The 18,411-nt window shown below is 38.3% G+C and overlaps 1 protein-coding gene across 1 annotated transcript in view; it reads right to left on the bottom strand.

The window, feature by feature from the left end:
• Positions 1-18,411, bottom strand: part of SPIDR (scaffolding protein involved in DNA repair) — a 385,066-nt gene that overhangs the window by 155,785 nt on the left and 210,870 nt on the right. The gene's annotated exons all lie outside the window — the stretch shown is intronic.

Genomic DNA, 18,411 nt, shown 5'->3' with positions numbered 1-18,411 from the left:
ACTGCTCAGTGGTGCTGAGGCCACCCTTCCCTCCTACCCCTCCTACCCCTCAGCAGAAGGCATGTGAGAAACAGCAACAAGGCTTCCCTGGCCTTCCCAGCCAGGGTGGTGTCAGCAGAGGCTTAGCAGGGAGCTGGAACTCATACCCCTGGCCCAGCAGGAACAAGGAGTCTCTCCCTCTCTCAAGTGTCAACTGAGGAATCTGGACTTCCCTCTCCACCTGGCAGTAACAACCCCACTCCACTCCTCACTTTCTCCTACCAGAGCAGTGTCAGATGAAGCTACCTAAAAGAGGTTTAAATAAGATCCAGAGTCTCAAAACATAATACTCCAAATGTCCATGTTTCTATCAAAAATCACTTGTTATAATAGGAACCATGAAAAATCTCAACTTGAATGAATAAAGACAATTAACAGATGTCAATGTTGACGTAACATAAAGGTTAGAATATCTGGCAAAATTCTAAAGCAGCCATTTAAAAATGCTTTAATAAGCATCTCGATGCACTTGAGACAAATGAAAAAACAAAGTGTCTCAGCAAATAAACAGAATAATTATTTCTTAAAAATGGAAGTTTCAGAACTAAAAAAAATAGTGAAAATAAAAGAGTAGGTTCAACAGCAGAAGGGAGAAGGAAGAGAAAAGAATCAATAAACTTGAAGATAAAAATAATAAAAATTACCCATTATAAATAATAAAGCGAAAATAGACTTAAAAAAAAAAATCTGGTTGGGCATGGTGGCTCACACCTGTAAACCCAGCACTTTGGGAGGCCAAGGCGGGCGGATCACCTGAGGTCGGGAGTTTGAGACCAGCCTGACCAACATGGAGAAACTCCCTCTCTACTAAAAATACAAAATTAGCCGGGTGTGGTGGTGCATGGCTGTAATCCCAGCTACTCAGGAGGCCAAGGCAGGAGAATCGCTTGAACCCGGGAGATGGAGGTTGTGGTAAGCCAAGATCGCACCATTGCACTCCAACTCAGGCAACAAGAGCAAAACTCCGCTTCAAAAAACAAACAAAAAACCCCCAACAGAACCAAGGACCTGTGGGAAGAAAGAAATAGAAATGGAAGGCTACAGATAAAGTAATACAGGTAAATACAAGAGACTTTCCTATTCCTCTTGAGTTTTCTAAATTTTTATTCTCATAAAAATTATAACACTGTCTGAGGTGGTTCTAAATGCATGCAGAGAAAACATTAAAGACAATCATATTATAAATAGGGAGGGAAAGGGGATATAAAGGGAGGTATGGTTTCTATACTTCACAGAAACTGGTAAAGTGTTGACCCAGTAGACTATGCTAAGTTACGTGTATGTAATACCTAGAGCAAACAATAAAATATCTATAAAAAGAGAAACACACCAAAACATTATAAATGAAATCCTAAAAAAAATTAATGTTCAAGTAACCCACATGAAATCAGGAAAAATAAAATAAATAAAAACAGAGAACAAAGAAAACAAAAAGTAAAAAGGTACACTTAAGTCCTAATGTATCAATAATTACATTGAGGATAAATGGTCTAAATAAACCAATTAAAAGACAAAGATTGGCAGGGTAAATTTATGATCCATCTACATGCCGTCTACAAGAAACTCACTTCAAATATAGAGATATAGGTAGGATAAAAGTAAAAAATGGGAAAAGATTCATCATGTAAACATTGATTAAAATATAGTGGGGGTGCTATATTAATATCAGATGAAGTAGATTTCGGAGCACAGAAAACCCCAAATATAGACAGGCACATTACATAATGAAACAAAGATCAATCCACCTTGAAGACATAGCAATCCTAAATGTATCTACAACAAAGAACATAGATTCAAAATACATGAAGCAAAAACTGATAAAACTCAAAGAATAGACAAATCCACAATTAGAACTGCAGACATCAATATCCCTCTCTCAACATTTGATGGAACTAGAGAGAATATCAGAAAGAATACAGAAGAGTATACCACCACCATCAATAAACAGGTTCTAGTCGACATCATAAAACACTCCACCAAACAACAGCAGAATACTGTTTTTTTCAGGTGCCCACAAAATGCATGTGTCATAAGACACATCTAAACAAATTTAGAAGAACTGAAATCATATAGAGTACATTCTCTAATCACAGTAGAATCAAACTAAAAATCAGTAACAGAACGATAACATGAAATTCTCCAAACACTTTGAAACTAAACAACATATTTCTAAGTAATCCAAGGGTCAAAGAGGAAGTCTCAATGAAAACGTAAAAACACTGAACTAAATGAAAATACAAATTTAACCTATCAAAGTTGTGAGAAACAGCTGAAGTGATACTGAGAGGAAATTTTACAGAACTTAAAGCTTACATTAAAAAAGAAAAAAGTCTCAAATCAACAGTTTAAGTTCTTACCTCAAAAGCCTAGAAAAAAGTAAAGCAAAATAAACTCAGAGCAAGTGAAAAGAAATAATTTTTTTTTGTGTGTGTGACAGAGTCTTGCTCTGTCACCTAGGCTGGAGTGCAGTGGTGCGATCTCGGCTCACTGCAATCTCTGCTGCCTCAGCCTCCTGAGTAGCTGGGATTACAGGTGCCCACCACCATGCCTGGCTAATTTTTATATTCTTAAAGTAGAGACCAGGTTTCATTCACCATGTTGGCCAGGATGGTCTCAAACTCCTGACCTCAGGTGATCCACCCACCTCAGCCTCTCAAAGTGCTGGGATTACAGGCATGAGTCACCGTACCCAGCCGGAAATAATTAAAGAGCAGAAATAAATAAAATTGAACAGAAAAACAACAGAGAAAAAAAACAATGCAATAGAGTTATTTGAAAAGATCAATATATTGACTAAAAAATGAAAAAAGGGAGAAGATACAAATTACCAATATCAAGAATAAGATGGAGGCTGTCACTACGGGCCCTGTACACATCACAAGGCTAGGTGAAGGACTACTATGGACAAGTCTACATACATACATTCTCCGAACTTAGATGAAATGGACAAATTTCTCAAAAGGAAACAAAAATAACTACCACAATTCATGCAACATGAAACAGATTATTTGAACAGCCTATAAATATTAAGGAAAATAAATATGTAATTTTTTATTTTTTTGAGATGGTGTCATGCTCTGTTGCCCAGGCTGGAGCACAGTGGTGCGATCTCGGTTCACTGCAACCTCTGCCTGCTGGGTTCAAGCAATTCTCTTGCCTCAGCCTCCTGAGTAGCTGGGACTACAGGCATGCACCACCATCCCTGGCTAATTTTTTGCATTTTTAGTAGAGACGGGGTTTCACCATGCTGGCCAGGCTGGTCTCAAACTCCTGACCTCGCGACCCGCTGCCCTTGGCCTCCCAAAGTGCTGGGATTATAGGTGTGAGCCACCATACCCAGCCAAATTTGTAATTTTAAAACTCCCAAAAGTGGTATCTCCGGGTCCAGATTCTCACTGGAGAATTCTAACAAATGGGAAAAGAAGAACTAGCACCAATTCTACACACTGTCTTCTAGAAAACAGAAGAGGAGGAAACTCTTCCAATCCCTTTTGAAAGCATGTATTACTCTGATACTAAAACCAAAGACAGGACAAACAAACAAACAAACAAACAAAAAAAACTATAAACCAATATACCTCAATAACATAGATACAAAATTCTTTAACAATATGTTAGCAAATAGAATTCAGCAATATATAAAAGAAGTTATGCAATATGACCAAGTGGTGTTAATTCCAGGCAAGATGGCCTTGTTTGGTATTTGAAAATCACCTTCACCAAGTTGAAGGCTGAAGGAGAAAAATCAGTTGATTACATTAATCAATGTGGAAAAATCACTTGACATAATTCAACACCCATCCTTAATAACAATTTTTAAAAACCTCTAAAAATTAGAAAGAGAACTTCCTCAGCTTAATAAACAACATCAACAGAAACCCCAGAGCTAGCATTACAATTAATGATGACAGAGTAGATGCTTGCCACCCAAGATGGAAAACAAGGCAAAAATTTCCTCTCTCATAACTTTGATTCAACATAGTACCAGAAGTTCCAGCTAGTGCACAGTAAGACAAGATAGGTGGGGAAAGGCATACAGATTAAAAAGAAGAAATGAAAATGTCCTTATTTGCAGGTGACATAATTGCTATAAAGCAAATGTCTAGGAATATACAAAATAACTCCTAGAACTATTAAGCAAGGTTGAAGAAACCAACACATACAAAAATTAGGTGTATTTGTACATATTATCAACGAATTCATGGACGCCAATGAAAAATATACCATTTAAAATTGTAAAACTAAAAAAAGAGACCAAAATAACCCATGTCAGTGTGAATCTCACAAAACATGTAATGACAGATAATTGGACAGAAATTAGATACTGACCATTGTTAATTGGTGTTTTTTCTTAATATAGGGAAATCTTAAAGACTGGAAAACTCATGAACATAAAATGACCAGTGGGATGATTGAGAGGAATGTTGTTTTAGATTGATTAATGTCATACAATTCCTATTTTTTCTTAAAATTTTTATTTTTAGATAATTGTAGATTTACATTCAGTTGTACAAAATAACACAGATCAACTTCCTTCTTTCTCCTTTCCCTACCCCCACCCCTACCCCCACCACACAACCTAAACCCCTGACAACCACTGTCTTATTTTCTGTTGCTTATAACAGAATATCTGAAACTGGGTAACTTATAAAGAAGAGGAAGTTATTTCTTACACTTATGGAGGTCGAGGGGTTGCATCTGGTGAGGGCCTTCTTGCTGGTGGAGACTCTGCAGAATCTTGAGATGGCACCACTATTACATGGCAAGAGAGTGGAGCATGCTAGCTCAGGTCTCTCTACCTCTTATAAAACCACCAATCCCACTCCCATGATAACCCATTAGTCCATTAATTCATGAGTGGATTAATCCATTCATGAGAGCAGAGCCCTCATGACCCAGTCATCGCTTTAAGGCCCCACCTCTCAATATTGCCACATTGGGGATTAAGCTTCAACATAAGTTTTGGAGGGGCACATATTCAAACCATAGCAACCAAAATACGCTCTCCACTTCTTTAGGTATTGGCTTTTTTCACTTAGCATCATTCTCTGGAGATTAATCCAGTCATTGTCTGTTTCAATAGTTTATTTTTATTGAATAGTATTCTATGATATGGATTTAACATTCTGTTTAACCATTCACCCATTGATAGACATTTAGGTTGTTGCCAGTTTGGGACTACTATTAATAAAGCTGCTAACATTCATATGTAGGTCTTCATATAAACATAAGTTTTCATTTCTCCGAGATAAATGCCCAGGAGTACAAATGTTAGGTTGTTTGGTAGTTGTGTGCTTAGTTTTTTGTTTTTTTCCCAAAAGCAAAAAACTTCCAAACTTTTCCAGTGTAGTTATACAATTTTACATCTCTGCAACCAGTATATGAGCAATGTAGTTTCTCCACATCCTTGCCAGCATTCAATGTTGATATTATGTTTTGTTTTAGCCATTTTGCCTTACTGTGGGGTTTAATGTGCATTTTCTTAATGGCTAATGATGTAGAACATCTTTCCTTGTGCTAATGTGCCATTTATATAACTCTTCAATGAAACGTCTGTTCATGCCTGTTGCTTGTTTCTTAACTGGATTGTTCATTTTTTATACTGTGTGTTTTTCAGAATTCTGTATGTTCTAAATACTAGTCCTTTCTTGGGTGTGAAGTTTGAAATTGAAATTATTTTCCCTATGTCTCTATCTTGTCTTTCCATTCTCCAAACAGGGTCTTTCTCAGAGCAAAAGTTTCCAGTTTTGATAAGTTTTAGTTTATCACTTTTTTTTTTTGTTTGCTTGTTTTTGAGATGGAGTCTCCCTCTGTTGTCTAGGCTGGAGTGCAGTGGCAAGATCTCAGCTCACTGCAACCTCCGCCTCCTGGGTTCAACAATTCTCCTGCCTCAGCCTCCCAAGTAGCTGGAACTATAGGGTGCATGCCACCACACCTGGCTAATTTTTGTATTTTTAGTAGAAACGGGGTTTCACCATGTTGGCCAGGCTGGTCTTGAACTCCCGACCTCAGGTGATCCGCCAGCCTTGGCCTCCCAAAGTGCTGGGATTACAGGCACGAGCCACTGCGCTCGGCCTCAAGTTCCTTTTAAACAGATCAAATTTTTATCTTAAGTCTAAGTACTCTTTTCCTAGTCCTAAAGATTTTCTCTTAATTTTTTCCCTAACATTTTTCTAATTTTATAGTTTACATTTATATTCATCATCAATTTTGAGTTAAATGATATATAACTTGTGAGAACGAGGTTAAGGCCTATATTTTTCTGCCTATGATTATTCAAAGTCTATCCTTCCTTAATTGAATTGTCTTGGCACTTTTGTCAAAAATCAGTTGGTAGGCTGTGCGCAGTGGCTTATTTTCCCAGCACTTTGGGAGGCCAAGACGAGCAGATTACTTGAGGTCAGGCTTTCAAGGCCAGTCTGGCCAACATGGTGAAACCCCATCTCTACCAAAAAAGTACAAAAAAATTAGTGGGGCGTGGTGGCGCACCTGCAGTCCCAGCTACCCGGGAAGCTGAGGTGGGAGAATCACTTGAACCTGGGAGGCAGATGGAGGCTGCTGTGAGTGGAGATGTTGCCATTGCACTCCAGCCTGGGCGACAGAGCAAGATCTTGCCTCAAAAAAGAAAAAAAAATCAGCTGGTGCTGAGCATGGTGGTGCACACATCTATGGTCCCATCTACTCAGGAAACTAAAGCAAGAAGATCACCTGATCCCAGGAGTTTGAGGCTGGTCTGGGCAACATAGCGAGACCCTATCTCTAAAACAAAAACAAACAAAATCACACTGTGGAGATCAATTTAAAAAAAAAATCAGCTGGGCATATTTGTGTAGTGTATTTCTGGGTTCTTTATTCTGTTTCATTGATGTATGTGTCTATCCCTTCAATAACACCATATAATATTGATTATTATAGTTATATAATAAGTCTTTAAATTGGGGAAAGTGATCCCCTTTACTTCATTCTTTTTCAAAATTATTTAAGCTATGTTAGTTCCTCTGCCTTTCCATGCAACTTTTAAAATCAGCACACACATATATATCTGCAAACAAAATCATGCTAGAATTGATGGGAATTTCTTTAAGCCTATAAATCCATTTGGGGAGCTCCTTATGATTTTGGCATCTTTATGGTTTTGAGTTTTTCAATCCATAAATATGTCTCCCATTTGTTAAGATCTTTGATTTATTTTATCAGTGTTTTGTAGCTTCAACATATAAGTCATTACATGTTTTGTGAGATTCACACTGACATGGGTTATTTTGGTCTCTTTTTTTAGTTTTACAATTTTAAATGGTATATTTTTCATTTTGGTGTCCGTGAATTCATTGATACTATGTAAAAATACACCTAATTTTTGTATGTGTTGGTTTCTTCAACCTTGCTTAATAGTTCTAGGAGTTATTTTGTAGATTCCTTGTCATTTCCTGTATAAGCAATTATACAGGGAGAGATACTGTGGCAATCATGCTACAGGCGTACATTTTTTAACTGACTCATTAATTTGGGGAAGAAAATCCAGCCTTTCACTCAAAAACATGACACCGCTTATAACTGTGGAATCAAAGAAAGCCCTTAGGTTTAATTCTAGCTTTGCAAACTTACTAATACGTACTTAGGAAAACAGTATTTTTCAATTTAGACTATGAGTTAAAATCACTTTGAAAATGAAAATGACTGAGTTTTTCACTAGATTTACGGAAAATAAACTAGGATCTCTGGGTGGGGGCTAGCCAAGAGGGCTTTAAGTTCATAGAGAGACATACACCAGGAAACAACAAAACACAGTAAAGCATTACTGGTGCTGCAACAGAAAGAATATGGCCTTCTACACAAGAGACAGAAGATGGACTTCTTCATGTTAATTAAGTCCCTTCTAGAATGTTGCCTCTGTGAGAGAAGGGACTTTGCCTGGGGGGTTCACCAGTACCTGGAAAATCAATGACTTTGGAATGAATGTCATTCCTTCTTCCAGTGTCCTGGGAAAAGTTGCTCTTTCCTCTGTGCTCCAACAGTGCCTTTCCACACTGTCATGTTCAACGGTCTGCTTCTACAACTAAAAACTGAACTTCTAGAATACAACAGCTGTTTCTCTTTTTACCTCTCTTTTTTATTAGGTACTTCACAGTATCTGACATGTGCAAGGGACTCAATAGATGTTTATTAAATTAATGGATATACACACATTCACATTTACAGGGAATAGAGGAAGGCATGAGAGTACATTTTAAACAGATAAAGCAGACCTTGTAACAACTGAGTCCTGTGTATTCTAATGTAGGCATCTAAGAATGGCATAAATTTAAAATAAAGACTTAGAATAAAAACGCTGGGTGGCAAGTGACCAAGCACACGAGAATCTAATGCACAGCACACGATGACATGGGAGGAAGGAGAGGACGTATAGCTTTTAGACCTAAAAACTCTGGAATTAAATCCTGGCTTTCCCACTTACAAGCTGTGTGACTGTGGACAAATTTAACGTCTTTGTGACTTGGTTTTTATAAATTGGGAGTATTCACAGTAGATGTAAGCACTACACAGATTTCTTGTGAAAACGAAATTAATGAATTGATGCAGAGTTCCTAGAAGGGCTTCCCGCATGCAAGGGCTCAGTGGGAAAGATGTCGGCACTGCTGCTGTCATTATTGTGAATTATATCTTCAGCAATTTCAAATTAGTTGTTGCCTATTGTTTAGCAAAAACTAGGGTTATTTAGTGTTACTTACTCAAAACCTATTATCTTTATCCTCCTAAATATTAAAAAGAATCACAATCATTGGCAGTGGATATCACTTTTCCAGCACCTGCTCATATGCACATTTGCACTGAGCCTTCTTTGCTACCCATACTAGCTGGTTAGAGTCTGATGATGGCTTTACTTTACTTGCTGTGCTCTTAGTCCTCTTCACAACAACCCCACAGGGTAAACATGACTATTCCAATCTTCAGAGGAGGTTAAATAACAACCAATTAATTATATACCACTAGTCCATGACAGGGTTGTAATACAAACCAACTGGCTTCAAAGCCAGTCTGTTCTCTTTCCAAGATACCAGGCCATCTCCCAGGAGGGAGGACAGGACTCCCTACTTGGATACGGGTAAGGAAGATCTTGCTACAATCAACCCTGGAGGAACCAACGTATGAGAAAGGGAAGGGACACAAACTGACATTTGGGGCATTTGGCTAGCCAGGCACACGATTAGATGGGGTTCACATGAAGGCATGAAATTGGGTGGGGGGTGGGGATGGTGGGGTAGAGGAAACTATGCTTCTCTATCTGTTCACAGTTATCAAGTGTTAGGCAGTTTGGCAAGTTGCTGTGGAAAGATTTGTATTTACTCTGCAAGGGTCCCTGTGGTGAAAGAATCTTGAAAGCCACCTTCTACATTGTGTTGGCCAGTAAGGTAGCCACTGGGCCATGTAGCTCATCATATTTAAATGAAACAAAGTAAAATGAAATAAAATAATTTAAAAATGCCGTTCCTGGGTTGCATGACCCATATTTCTGGTATTCAGTGTGGCTAGTGACTACCATAGTGGATAGCACAATAAATAGAACATTTCCATCAATGCAGAAAATTCTGGGGGGTTATCAGAATTCTGGTTCTCAAGACAGACAATAAATCACATTCTAGTTACTGCGTAAATTCTTTTTGACTGACTGGATTTGAAAAGGGCTACTACATCTCAGTGACTTTCAGAGCTAACTTCACAGACTTTGACACCACCTCTGTTTCTGACTTTGGACACCTGCGTCAACACACCAGCATGAAATACGACTCAGTGACAAGGCAATGTCAATAGTGCTTGCTACTAATGGATTTGTTAAAATAGCAAAATATTCTGCCCACCATCCCGGCCATTTAGTGACCGGGTACCACTCCTCCTCATCAAAAATCAGATTTACTCTAATAAAACTTTGAAAATACAAGTCTTAGAAAATGACTCTAAACTGAAGTATAAAGATAATTTCAGAAATAAGAAGTTTAAGCCTCATATTCCTTTTATTTTCAGCTTCTTAATTGACAAGACTTTATTCAAATGTGTTTTTCTACCTTTCTACCCAAGTCAGACAGTTACATATAACTAAGAAACTGACTATAAAAGACTGGCGTTTATGATTGTGTGTGCTACTTTACAATTCCCCAAGTGTACTTGTCTAATTCCCTTTTTATCAGAATAAATACAACACTGAGGAACAGACCATATTTTATATGATTTATTCCTGTATGAAAGTGAACAGTATAGTAAATAAACATACATTTTTTCTAATTTAGATTCATACTAATTATGAAGTAGTATGAATCTAATAGGATCTATCTACAGGGTTTGGTTTATGAGTCTAGCATTCAAAAGTAACACGTTTCAGACACTTGCCTTCATTGAAGCACCTTGTTACTAGGTCAGTGGTAGCACAATGCCATGGCTGAGTATTCCATACATATTTCTGGGTAAAGAAGTGTAGTTGTTCTATTTGAATTTTTTTTTGAGACCTCCCCTCCCCTCCCCTCCTCTCTTCTCTTTTCTCGAGATCGAGTCTTGCTCTGTTGCCCAGGCTGGAGTGCAGTGGTGCGATCTCAGCTCACTGCAACGTTTGCCTCCCGGGTTCAAGCAATTCTCCTGCCTCAGCCTCCAGAGTAGCTGGGATTACAGGTGCCTGCCACTATGCCTGACTAATTTTTTTTTTTTTGGCATTTTTAGTAGATATAGGGTTTCGCCATGTTGGCTTGGCTGGTCTTGAACTCCTGACCTCAAGTGATCCACCCGCCTCAGCCTCCAAAAGTGCTGAGATTATAGGCGTGAGCCACCACATCCGGCCTGTAAAACATGTTTTTATGGTTGGATGTTTTGATGTCACAAGTTTGTAGAAGCAGAAGTAAAACTGGAGATGGCACAAGATAAGAACAGATTATAGTATTTGAATAATGCAACTGAGAATAAAAAGGGGAAAAAACAAATCAAATGAATTGAAAAATGTGTTTCTAAAATCCACAAAATATCCTAAATTGAACTTCCAGTCAAAAATTTATGTAGGAATTCAGAACAAAAGGATTCACACTGACAGGCAATAAAAGGATTTTTGGAAGACAATGACCACAAGAGAGATGAAACTGACATTACAAACATAAAAGAATCAGTAAAATAAGACTAAGAAATATTGTCCTCAGAAATCACAAAGCCCAACTTTAATTATTACCACATAGAGGCAAGTCCTAAGCTTAGTTTAGCTTCAAACAGAACAAACCTCAGCTAAACTAGATAAATGTGCAAGGCTGGTTAAAAGACAATGCTTTGAATTCTTAAAGCAGTAGGAACATTCTTGGATTAAAAGTGTTTTACAGAGGAATCATAATTTCTCTTGAATGACGCTGCTTATTTTCACAAACAAAGAAATTAGGGCAACAAGGACAGCAAAAACCTCAGAATGTCACATAGCAACCAAAGCACAGCAGAACTATAGCAGGACATGTATCATACGCTAACATCAAAATAATACCCTAAGGTCAGATTTAACTACCTGCCTATGAGAAACACTACAATAAGCAGAGTCAGAAACATATGTATAATTTTTGGCCTTCCAAAAGTGAGACTGTGGCCTGAGAAGGAAAACTGCATCTCTACAGCTATCAGAGGCTGCAGTCCGAAGAGGATAACCCATCAGGGTCGGGAATGAGGCCTCCCAGACTTTGCTTCTCCTCCAACTTACTCCTGTCACCTTCCTCCAGGCTGGTGAGGATGGAACACAGACCTGGCCCTCGTCTCCAACATCCTGTTGCCCTCACAAATGTGGTGGCTCAGCAGAGGGGTGTCTGGCAGGGCCTGAGGACTGCTGGGCAGCCACTGCACTCATGACAGACCCCTCAATACATTCTGACCCTCCTGCCTTATTACAGAGGACTACTGAGTGTGCCCTGCCTGAAGGTAAAGTATGTGGCTACAGAGAAGTCAGTACTAGGCCATTATACTTTCCAATCTTCATCCTCCAAGTTTGGTAACACTAACTTGAAACATAAACTTTTAACTAGTTACTTACAGTGCCCACACACACTTCCAAGACTCCCCAGGGGCCCGCTGTGCTAAGCCTGCCGAAAAATAATCAGGACAAACACCAAGTGGACTTTTCACTCGAAACTTCACTGTGTAGACTTTCTGATTTATATTTAGACAACTTATTTTAAATAGAACCTCAAGTATATTTTATACTTTAGGTATATTTGTCTTCAACTTACTACCTGAAAAATTAATGTAAATGGGTTTTTACTTAACAAACCCAAAATGCCGTTTGTTAAAATAAAGACATAGAAAGATTTGTTTTCATCAACGATGTCATTCTCTTGTCTGTAGGACATCTTATTTAGCACTCTTCTTGTCCTGCACTGGGCTTAGGGAGCTTCCTTGGGGACAGGCAGCGGCATCGCCCCTGCTCCATCAGAGATGCTGCGTCAATGTGTGGGAGAGCTCAAGAGGGTGACAGACCCATCCGATGGAAGCTTTTCATCTTTTATTTCTGTCTCAAAAATGTTTCTCAATTGCAAACCACATCTTCAAAGGAAACAATACAGGAATCGTACAAGTTATTTATTTTATTTTATTTTATTTTGAGATGGAGTCTTGCCCTGTCACCAGGATGGAGTGCAGTGGTGCAATCTCGGCTCACTGCAACCTCTGCCTCCTGGGTTCAAGTGATTCTCCTCCCTCAGCTTCCCAAGTAGCTGGGACTACAGGTGCCCACCACCACCATGCCCAGCTAATTTTTGTATTTTTAGTAGAGACGGGGTTTCACCATGTGAGCCAGGATGGTCTCGATCCCTTCACCTTGTGATCCACTCGCCTTGGCCTCCCAAAGTGCCGGGATTACAGTCGTCAGCCCTCGCGCCCAGCCCTCCTACAAGTTTTTACACCTTCTTTGACCAGTTTATTACTGATAATATCTATCGACTGAATTCTTGGCCTCCTAAAATTTATAATTAAAGATAGATGTATGTTAAGATTGTAAACTATCACTCTGCTGGGCTATAAATACAATGGTAAGGATTATCTAAGTTACCTTTATCAAAATAAACAGGTTATTGATATTACATTCAAAACAGTCTGTGGTACCCTCTCAGGAAAACAAAATACTATCTAATTTTTCTCTAGTACATTTACTGAGCATTCACTACATACAAGAGATTACTTGGTACACCGATGGATAGAAACGACAATAGAACCAACTTAAAAGTAAGTTTGGTCTATTAGAAGAGGGAAAGCATAATATAATGTTACTATATTTATTTAATACAGCAATTCTCTCATCCACGGTTTTGCTTTTTGTGGTTTCAGTTGCCCTCAGAACACCAAGGTATAAAAACAGGTGAGCACAGTACAATAAGATATTTTAGGAGACCACATTCACATAACTTTTATCACAGTATATTGTTATAATTGTTCTATTTTATTATTGTTGTTGTTAATCTTTACTTTGTCTTCTTTATAAATTAACCTTTATCACAGGTATGTATGTATAGGGAAAAATAGTTTATACACAGTTGGGTACTATGTATCCACTGGAGGTCTTGGAATATATCCTCCTTGAATAAGGGGGTACTAATATAATGTTTAATAATGACAATTATGTTTATTGCTATAATATTGGTATTTTATGTATTAATTAAATTTGCATTTTATAAATTACTTTCTTTAAGTTACCTCATTTGATTCTTGTAACAATTCTGGGAGGGAAGTAGGATATATATAATTCGATTTTTCATTTTATTTCACTATTATTTTATTTCCTCCTTCCCCCGAGCTTTACTGAAATAAAATTGGCAAATAAAAATCAAATATATATAAAGGTGGCACAATGTGATGCTTGAAGTACGTACAGAGTGTGAATGACGGCCACAACATTAACATCTCCATCTCCTCACATGTTCCATGAGTATGCTTACAATACTTAAGATCCATTCTCTCAGCAAATATCAGATATACGTTAACTGTAGACACCATGCTGTCCATTAGGTCTCCAGAACTTACTCATCTTATAAATGAAAGTTTGGACCCCTTTAACTAACATCTCTCCATTTCTCCCACCCTTAAGCCCTGGTACACCCTTCTACTCTGTTTCTATGAGTTCAACCTTTTTTTTTTTTTTGAGACAGAGTCTCGCTCTGTTGCCCAGGCTGGATCTCGGCTCACTGCAACCTCTGCCTCCTGGGTTCAAGCAATTCTCCTGTCTCAGCTTCCTGAGTAGCTGGGACGGCAGGCACCCGCCACCACACCCAACTAATTTTTGTAGTTTTAGTAGAGACAGGGTTTCACCATATTGGCCAGGCTGGTGTCGAACTCCTGACCTTGTGATCTGCCCACCTCCGCCTTCCAAAGTGCTGGGATTATAGGTGTGAGCCACCACACCCGGCTAAAACCTTTCATCTTAATCATTACTCTTATTGGCCACTTGTATATCTTCTTTGTAGAAACATCTATTCAGATTCTTTGCCCATTTTAAAAATTAGGTTGCCTTTTTATTACTGAATGGTAAGAATTTTTAATATATTCTCTATGTAACTCACTTATCAAATATATGATCTGCATATACTCCCCCCATTCTGTGGGTTAACTTTTCACTTTCTTAATAGTGTCTTTTGAAGCACAAAAGTTCTTCATCTTGATGATGTGCAATTTTTTTTTTCTTTTTGTTGTTTATGCTTTTAGTGTCATACCTAAGAATCCATCACCACATTCAAGGTTAGGAAGATTTATTCTTGTGTTTTATTCTTAGAGTTTTATACTTTTGGTTCTTACATTTAGGTCTTTGATTCATTTTGAGTTAATTTTTGTGTATGTTTAAGGTAAGGATCTTTATTATTTTGCATGTGGATATCTGGTAGTCCCAGCACTATCTGTGGAAGACCATTATTCTTTTCCCCTTGAATGATCTTGGTACCTTTGTTGAAAATCAACTGACTGTAGACAGAGGGGTTTAGAGGGCTTTCTAATATATTTCATTGGTCTACATGTTTATCTTTATGTCAACACTGTCTTGAATACTGTAGCTCTGTAGTAATTTTTTAAATTGGAAAGGGCGAGTCCTGTAACTTTGTTCTTTTTCAAGACTGCTTTGGCTATTCTGTGTCTCTTGGGTTTACATATGAATTCCCATGATCAGCTTGTTAATTCTACAAAGAAGCCAGATGGGATTCTAATAGGAATCATGTTGAATCTACAGATCAATTTGGTGAGTACTGCCTTCTTAACCCTATTAGTCTCTTTCAACACTGTTTTGTAGTTTTCAGAGTGTATTACACTTGTTTTATTAAATTTATTCCTAAGTACTTTATTCCTTTTGATGCCGCTGTAAATAAAATTGGTTTAATTTCATTTTCAGATTGTTCATTGCATTATACAGAAATACAGCTGACTTATACTGACTTTGTACCCTGCAACCTTGCTAAGCTCATTACTTCTAACAGTTTTTTTTAGTGAATTCCTTAGGATTTTCTACATTTGAAATCATGTCATCTGTGAATAGAGATAATTTCACTTCTTCCTTTCCAATATGGAAGCTTTTAAATTCCTTTTCTTGCCTACTTGTCCTGGGTAGAAACTCCGGTACAATATTTAACAGAAGTGGTAAAAATGGATATCCTTTTCTTATTCTATTGTAACCGGAAAATATACCCTGTAAGACCTGAATATTTTTGTCAGGCCTCTGAGCCCAAGCTAAGCCATCATATCCCCAGTGATCTGCACGTATACATCCAGATGGCCTGAAGCAATTGAAGAACCACAAAAGTGAAAATAGCCTTAACTGATGACATTCCACCATTGTGTTTGTTTCTGCCCCACCCTAACTGATCAATGTACTTTGTAATCTCCCCTACCCTTAAGAAGGTTCTTTATAATCTCCCCTACCCTTAAGAAGGTTCTTTGTAATTCTCCCCACCCTTGAGAATGTACTTTGTGAGATCCATCCCCTGTCCCCAAAACATTGTTCTTAACTCCACCGCCTATCCCAAAATCTGTAAGAACTAATGATAATCTCACCACCCTTTGCTGACTCTCTTTTCGGACTCAGCCTGCCTGTACCCAGGTGAACTAAACAGCCATGTTGCTCACACAAAGCCTGTTTGAGGGTCTCTTCACATGGACGCGTGAGACAATTTTAACTTATTAAGACTTGTTTGATGGTTTAACAAATAATCTATCCTGGAAAATGTTCCATGTGCACTTGATAAGAATGGGTATTAGGTTGTTGTTAGGTGGAATATTCTGTACATGTCTGTTAGGTCTAATTGCTTTACAGTGTTGTTCAAGTCCAATATTTCCTACTGATCTTCTTTCTAGTTGTTCTAATCCTTATTAAAAGTGGGAGTAGTTAAGTCTCCAATTATTATTTTAGAATTGTTGTTTTTCCCTTTGATTCTGTCAATTTTTACTTCTTATATTTTGGGGCACCTTTGTTAGGTGTATGTATGTTTATATCTGTTATCTCTTCTTGCTGTATTGAACCTTTTAATTAATATATAGAGTGTCCTTTATCTCTTATAACTGCTTTTGAAAGTTTATTTTATCTACAATGATATACCTATCTTGGTTCTCTTTTAGTTAATATTTGCATAGAATATCTTTTTCCATCCTTTAACTTTCAACCCCTTCTGTCCTCATATGTAAATTGTGTCTCTTGTACATAACATATAGATGAATCCTGTTTTTTTTAATGTAATCTTCTAATCTCTATCTTTTCATAGTTGAATTTCATCCATTTATATTTTTTCCATTTTTAATTGCTATCCATTTACATTTAATGTGATTACTGATAAAGAAGGATTTATGCCTGCTCTCCATGTTTGGGCTTTAACAGTTTGACTCTATCTTGGCATTAATCTCATAGTGTTTATCTTGCTTGGAGTACAATGAGCTCGTGGTGGCATATACTCAGGTCTTTCCTTTTGGGGGGGAATGTTTTGGCCCATTATTTCTTTAAATATTTTTTCTGCCCCTTTCTCTTTCTCTTCTGATATGTGAAAATCCACTTTGCTCACCCTGGCTCCAGCATGCTGCACCAGGAAGGCTTGTGGACTGACAGCTGGTTGCCATGAGGTTGGGGGTGGAAGATGGTAGCTGCTACAATGTGAAAGCTGAACTTGACCATGATTTTCTGAAATTTACCAGAGACTTTGCCTCTGGATGCTACAAGTGTTCTTCTATACTCAGCGTTCCAAAATAGTTATCTCACACAGTTCCTTACACAGTTAATTCAACTGTTTTGGTGAAAGCACAATTTCCCGGGGCTTTCTACTCTGCCATCTACCCTGATGCCATTCCAATAATAACTAATATTTACTGAGTACTTAGTCTGTGCCAAGTATTGTTCTAAGTGCTTTTCATCTTCCTCTGAGGAAGTGTATTATGAAGATCTCCATTTTACGGATAAACGGAGGCAGATTAATGAGCCTAATCAAAGAGAGGAGCAATGGTTGATCCAGGACACAAACATGGTAGATTCATGCTCGTAACTACCAAACTCTCCATATATTAATATATATTTCTATAAAGTGAGAAAATGCCTTGAAAAATCATCAAGGCATGTTACACATTTTGAAAATAAGAAAATAGGCCAGGAGTGATGTCTCACGCCTGTAATCCCAGAACTTTGGGAGGCTGGCGGGGAGGTCTGCTTGAGCCCAGGAGCTCAAAACCAGTCTGGGCACTCAAAACCAGTCTGAGACCCCATCTCTACATAAAAAAATTTTTTAAATTTCTAGGTGTAGTGGCACATGTCTATGGTCCCAGCTACTTGGGAGGCTGAGGCAGGAGGATGCTTGAGCCCAGGAAGTCAAGGCTGCAGTGAGTTGTGATTACACCTCTGCACTTCAGCCTGGGTGACAAAGAAAAGAAAAGAAGAAAACAAAAGTTCAAGTTAGCGCACCGTCCAAAGGTCACAGATAGAGTCTGTTAATGGCAAAGCACTGATGATAAGTTCGTCTCCTAATTGCCAGCCCCTTCCTACCACACTAACCTCACTTCTCTAAGTAACTGAGCTTTTGAAGTCTGAATGAAAATGTTTTTCTAGTAGCAGGATCTTTGAATGCAATGGCAGAGTCCAGAATTCACATTCTTTAGAAGTATTTTTTATCCTCAGGCTGGGCAGGGTGGCTCCCACCTGTAATCCCAGCACTTTGGAAGGCAGAAGCAGGTTGGTCACCTGAGGTCGGGAGTTTGAGATCTGCCTAACCAACATGGAGAAACTCCGTCTCTACTAAAAATACAAAATTAGCCAGGCGTAGTGGCACATGGCTATAATCCCAGCTACTCGGGAGGCTGAGGCAGGAGAATTGCTTGAACCCGGGAGGCAGAGGTTGCGGTGAACTGAGACCGCACCAT

This window comes from Mandrillus leucophaeus, unplaced genomic scaffold (assembly GCF_000951045.1).
Source record: "Mandrillus leucophaeus isolate KB7577 unplaced genomic scaffold, Mleu.le_1.0 Scaffold1282, whole genome shotgun sequence".
Classification (NCBI taxonomy): domain Eukaryota; kingdom Metazoa; phylum Chordata; class Mammalia; order Primates; family Cercopithecidae; genus Mandrillus; species Mandrillus leucophaeus.
Note: the sequence above shows the minus strand (reverse complement) of the source record. Positions and strands in the feature narration are given on the sequence as shown.